Source organism: Ambystoma mexicanum, chromosome 6p (genome assembly GCF_040938575.1).
Source record: "Ambystoma mexicanum isolate Mex_15411 chromosome 6p, UKY_AmexF1_1, whole genome shotgun sequence".
In the NCBI taxonomy this organism is placed as follows: domain Eukaryota; kingdom Metazoa; phylum Chordata; class Amphibia; order Caudata; family Ambystomatidae; genus Ambystoma; species Ambystoma mexicanum.
In genome coordinates, this window is record NC_090935.1 from 1,041,001,729 (window position 1) to 1,041,007,665 (window position 5,937).

Genomic DNA, 5,937 nt, shown 5'->3' on the forward strand with positions numbered 1-5,937 from the left:
GAACATGAGTTGGACATGGGTGGGGGCCTGCTGGCAGGTGCCCCACAGTGCTGGGGGGTTGGGGTGGTGGGGAACATGAGTTGGACATGGGTGGGGGCCTGCTGGCAGGTGCCCCACAGTGCTGTGGGGTGGAGGGGGTGGGGAACATGAGTTGGACATGGGTGGGGGCCTGCTGGCAGGTGCCCCACAGTGCTGGGGGGTGGGGGTGGTGGGGAACATGAGTTGGACATGGGTGGGGGCCTGCAGGCAGGTGCCCCACAGTGCTGGGGGGTGGGGGTGGTGGGGAACATGAGTTGGACATGGGTGGGGGCCTGCTGGCAGGAGCCGCAGAGTGCTGGGGGGTGGGGGGTGGGGAACATGAGTTGGACATGGGTGGGGGCCTGATTGAGGGTGCCCCTGGACTGCTGGGGAGTGGGGGGGGTGGGAGACATGGGTGGGGGCCTAGTGGAGGGTGCCCCTGCACTGCTGGGGGGTGGGGGGTGGGAGACATGGGTGGGGACCTGGTGGAGGGTGCCCCTGCACTGCTGGGGGGGGTGGGAGACATGGGTGGGGGCCTGGTGGAGGTTGCCCCTGCACTGCTGGGGGTGGGGGGGTGGGAGACATGGGTGGGGGCCTGCTGGCAGGTGCCCCACAGTGCTGGGGGGTGGGGGGGTTGGGAGACATGGGTGGGGGCCTGCTGGCAGGTGCCCCACAGTGCTCGGGGGTGGGGGTGGTTTGGAACATGAGTTGGACATGGGTGGGGGCCTGCTGGCAGGTGCCCCACAGTGCTGGGGGGTGGGGGTGGTGGGGAACATGAGTTGGACATGGGTGGGGGCCTGCTGGCAGGTGCCCCACAGTGCTGGGGGGTGGGGGGTGAGAGACATGGGTGGGGGCCTGCTGGCAGGTGCCCCACAGTGCTGGGGGGTGGGGTGGTAGGGAACATGAGTTGGAAATGGGTGGGGGCCTGCTGGCAGGTGCCCCACAATGCTGGGGGGTGGGGGGGTGGGGACCATGAGTTGGACATGGGTGGGGGCCTGCTGGCAGGTGCCCCACAGTGCTGGGGGATGGGGGGGTGGGAGACATGGGTGGGGGCCTGGTGGAGGGTGCCCCTGCACTGCTGGGGTGTGGGGGGGTGGGAGACATGGGTGGGGGCCTAGTGGAGGGTGCCCCTGCACTGCTGGGTGGTGTGGGGGTGGGAGACATGGGTGAGGGCCTGGTGGAGGGCCCCTGCAATGCTGTGGGGGGTGGGAGACATGGGTGGGGGCCTGGTGGAGGGTGTCCCTGCACTGCTGGGGGGTGGGGGGTGGGAGACATGGGTTGGGGTCTTCTGGCAGGTGCCCCACAGTGCTGGGGGGTGGGGGGGTGAGAGACATGGGTGGGGGCCTGCTGGCAGGTGCCCCACAGTGCTGGGGGGTGGGGGTGGTGGGGAACATGAGTTGGACATGGGTGGGGGCCTGCTGGCAGGTGCCCCACAGTGCTGGGGGGTGGGGGGGTGAGAGACATGGGTGGGGGCCTGCTGGCAGGTGCCCCACAGTGCTGGGGGGTGGGGTGGTAGGGAACATGAGTTGGAAATGGGTGGGGGCCTGCTGGCAGGTGCCCCACAGTGCTGGGGGGTGGGGGGGTGGGGACCATGAGTTGGACATGGGTGGGGGCCTGCTGGCAGGTGCCCCACAGTGCTGGGGGATGGGGGGGTGGGAGACATGGGTGAGGGCCTGGTGGAGGGCCCCTGCAATGCTGTGGGGGGTGGGAGACATGGGTGGGGGCCTGGTGGAGGGTGTCCCTGCACTGCTGGGGGGTGGGGGGTGGGAGACATGGGTTGGGGTCTGCTGGCAGGTGCCCCACAGTGCTGGGGGGTGGGGGGGTGGGAGACATGGGTGGGGGCCTGCTGGCAGGTGCCCCACAGTGCTGGGGGGTGGGGGTGGTGGGGAACATGAGTTGGACATGGGTGGTGGCCTGCTGGCAGGTGCCCCACAGTGCTGGGGGGTGGGGGGTGGGAGACATGGCTGGGGGCGTGCTGGCAGGTGCCCCACAGTGCTAGGGGGGGGGTGGTTTGGAACATGGATTGGACATGGGTGGGGGCCTGCTGGCAGGTGCCCCACAGTGCTGGGGGGTGGGGGGTGGTGGGGAACATGAGTTGGACATGGGTGGGGGCCTGCTGGCAGGTGCCCCACAGTGCTGGGAGGTGGGGGTGGTGGGGAACATGAGTTGGACATGGGTTGGGGCCTGCTAGCTGGTGCCCCACAGTGCTGGGGGGTGGGGGTGGTGGGGAACATGAGTTGGACATGGGTGGGGGCCTGCTGACAGGTGCCCCACAATGCTGGGGGGTGGGGGGGTGGGAGACATGGGTGGGGGCCTGCTGGCAGGTGATCCACAGCGCTGGGGGTGGGGGTGGCTGGGAACATGAGTTGGACATGGGTGGGGGCCTGCTGGCAGGTGCCCCACAGTGCTGGAAGGCGGGGGGTGGGGAACATGAGTTGGACATGGGTGGGGGCCTGCTGGCAGGTGCCCCATAGTGCTGGGGGGTGGGGGGTTGGGAGACATGGGTGGGGGCCTACTGGCAGGTGCCCCACAGTGCTCGGGGGTGGGGGTGGTTTGGAACATGAGTTGGACATGGGTGGGGGCCTGCTGGCAGGTGCCCCACAGTGCTGGGGGGTCGTGGGTGGTGGGGAACATGAGTTGGACACGGGTGGGGGCCTGCTGGCAGGTGCCCCACAGTGCTGGGGGGTGGGGGTGGTGGGGAACATGAGTTGGACATGGGTGGGGGCCTGCTGGCAGGTGCCCCACAGTGCTGGGGGGTGGGGGGGGTGGGAGACATGGGTGGGGGCCTGCTGGCAGGTGCCCCACAGTGCTGGGGGGTGGCGGTGGTAGGGAACATGAGTTGGAAATGGGTGGGGGCCTGCTGGCAGGTGCCCCACAGTGCTGGGGGGTGGGGGGGGTGGGGAACATGAGTTGGACATGGGTGGGGGCCTGCTGTCAGGTGCCCCACAGTGCTGGGGGATGGGGGGGTGGGAGACATGGGTGGGGGCCTGGTGGAGGGTGCCCCTGCACTGCTGGGGGGTGGGGGGGTGGTAGACATGGGTGGGGGCCTAGTGGAGGGTGCCCCTGCACTGCTGGGGGGTGGGGGAGTGGGAGACATGGGTGAGGGCCTGGTGGAGGGCCCCTGCAATGCTGTGGGGGGTGGGAGACATGGGTGGGGGCCTGGTGGAGGGTGCCCCTGCACTGCTGGGGGGTGGGGGGGTGGGAGACATGGGTTGGGGCCTGCTGGCAGGTGCCCCACAGTGCTGGGGCGTGGGGGGGGTGGGAGACATGGGTGGGGGCCTGCTGGCAGGTGCCCCACAGTGCTGGGGGGTGGGGGTGGTGGGGAACATGAGTTGGACATGGGTGGGGGCCTGCTGGCAGGTGCCCCACAGTGCTGGGGGTGGGGGGTGGGAGACATGGGTGGGGAGAAAATAGAAGAGGACCCAAAAAGTGGGGCCCTCCCGTCCCCTGCACACTGTTTACTGATGCCACATAGGGCCTTCAAATATATGGATATAGATATATAACAGCAGTTTGTTAGTTGAGCATATAACAATTTATTTGGCAAAGAGGAAAACAAAATTTGCCAAAAGGCACATTCTGTTGTACAAAGTAATTCGTGACGTTTAACATATTAAAACAAATTGCGAAGAAGCAATAAATGATGGAGAGGTGATGCTGTCCAATTGTGGAGTGGCCGACGCGTTTCGAGGGTAACCTCTTCTTCATAAGGGCCCAATTGAACTGTTGACAACATTTCAAGGAGACAAAAAGTAAAATCTTTTATTTTATTTCCATAACAGTCAAGAACTGACTGACAAGCTGTACATAACTCGGGATGCTAGCGAGATGGTGAAGAGCAGAATACTGGAGATCTAGTATGGTGAAAAGAGTGAACTAACAGATCAAAGAGAAACACTCTATACTAATAGCTAAACACATAACAAAGGAGATGTATTGTGTGAGATCCACCTACATGGTGGGATCTAGAAAATGGCGTGATGAAGAGTCAGACAGATCGAGATAAGCCAAAAGCGGTAGTGGGTTCTAAATAGCAAGGACCACCCTTGAATAGTGAAAAAGCTGAGTCAATATGGGGAGCGTGTTTAAGAAAAAACCATACCCCTCCTGTGGACGGAGAAAGAATAACTCCAAAAGAGCGCTACTGAATAAAATAAATAATACTTAAAATAAACCGGAATTGGTTTTAAAGAATGCACTCACTCGAGTTGCGGGACGAGTAGCCAAGGCAACAGGGGCATCCGTGTGGTCAACAAGTATTCGAAACAATTATACGATGCAGGGCATCTGCAAAGAGACACGTACTGCTGGCACCTAAGTGGGGACATATACATTTCTGTTATACTGGAGAAAAATAAACCTGGGGTCTCCCAACCGGGCAAAGGGACCCAAGTAGCGGTAGCTTACCTGTACAGTGCGGGGAACACTGTTAGTGGAAACTGAAACCGGCAGGCAGTGGCTCCGCGCGGTCGTAACCTAGGGAACGAGCTGTGCTGGGGACACGCCGTCAGACGTAGAAAGGAAACTAAATAATAAACATAGAAAAGGGCATAGAAGCCGGTGAGTGAGGAATATGGAGGCCATCATGCAATGGCGCATAGTGCAAGCGTACTCATAGGGACTGACCAGAGATCAGGATAAATAAGAAAAGTAGAGTTAATATGTTCCATAATGAAACATAAGAATTCTGGTGTTCACCATCGCAACGCATTTTATAATTTTGGTTCTAATGGAACAGAAATTTGTGAATAGTACAATAATCGTTACAGTCATGATAGATAGCACAAATGGTACATGCAGTTTACTCTTAATAGTCCAAAACAAATCATGTAGAGTCATGAGGCTACTCATTATATAGTGAGACAAGTATAATTCAATGGCAAGGGGATAAAAGATTGCGATGTAGCCTATTACTCATACAAGGTTCGAACGAATGGAGAGATGGTTCAATTGGTCATTCGTGAACAGGTGCAAACATTTAAGTGAATATAGGCAAGTCAAACATAGGAAAATACAGTTCCCTTGAAGAAAACATCAAAGTCACAACACTTGTAATGACAAAGAAAAAAATTTTTTTTAAGGTCCGGGATACTGACACTTGTGTATAGTAGTTGGCGATGTAACATGTGAGTTTCACAATTCACTATAGAAAGCAACTCAAAGAGAATTCATCATTCAGACCCTTAGGTTGCAAAGTGTCAAGTGTGTGGATCCAGTCTTCTCTCGCTGTGACAACAGGGATTGGTAATTGCCACCTCTGTGTGGACGTTTGACAATTTCTATGACTTGAAATTTAATTTGTGCAATCGTATGTTGGAATTCGATGAAGTGCCTTGCCACTGGGGATCTGAGATTCTTACATCTGATGGTGGATTTGTGTTCTGACCATCTTTCTTTGACGGGTCTTGTGGTTTGTCCTATGTATAATTTACCACAGGGACATTTCAATGAGTAGATGACACCTGCGGAGAGGCAGGTGGAAAAGTCTCTGATTTTGAATTTCTTCCCAGTTTGTGGGTGAGATATCGTTTCACCTTTTATAACATTGTTACAGTTCGTACAGTTCAAGCAGGGAAAGGTACCCTTCTTTATGGTACTCAGTACAAGTTGTTTGTCTTTAGACATGGGTGGGGGCCTGCTGGCAGGTGCCCCACAGTGCTGGGGGGTGGGGGTGGTTTGGAACATGGATTGGACATGGGTGGGGGCCTGCTGGCAGGTGCCCCACAGTGCTGGGGGGTGGGGGGTGTTGGGGAACATGAGTTGGACATGGGTGGGGGCCTGCTGGCATGTGCCCCACAGTGCTGGGAGGTGGTGGTGGTGGGGAACATGAGTTGGACATGGGTGGGGGCCTGCTGGCAGGTGCCCCTCAGTGCTGGGGGGTGGGGGTGGTGGGGAACATGAGTTGGACATGGGTGGGGG

At 58.9% G+C, this 5,937-nt stretch overlaps 1 long non-coding RNA gene across 1 annotated transcript; it reads right to left on the reverse strand.

Moving 5' to 3' along the window:
* Positions 1 to 3,530: 3,530 nt before the first annotated feature.
* On the reverse strand, positions 3,531 to 5,229 carry LOC138510169 (uncharacterized). The gene is made up of 3 exons (XR_011280335.1): positions 4,426 to 5,229; positions 4,222 to 4,332; positions 3,531 to 3,741 (listed from the first exon to the last, which is right to left on the reverse strand). It is a non-coding gene; the product is annotated as an uncharacterized lncRNA (long non-coding RNA).
* Positions 5,230 to 5,937: the final 708 nt, after the last annotated feature.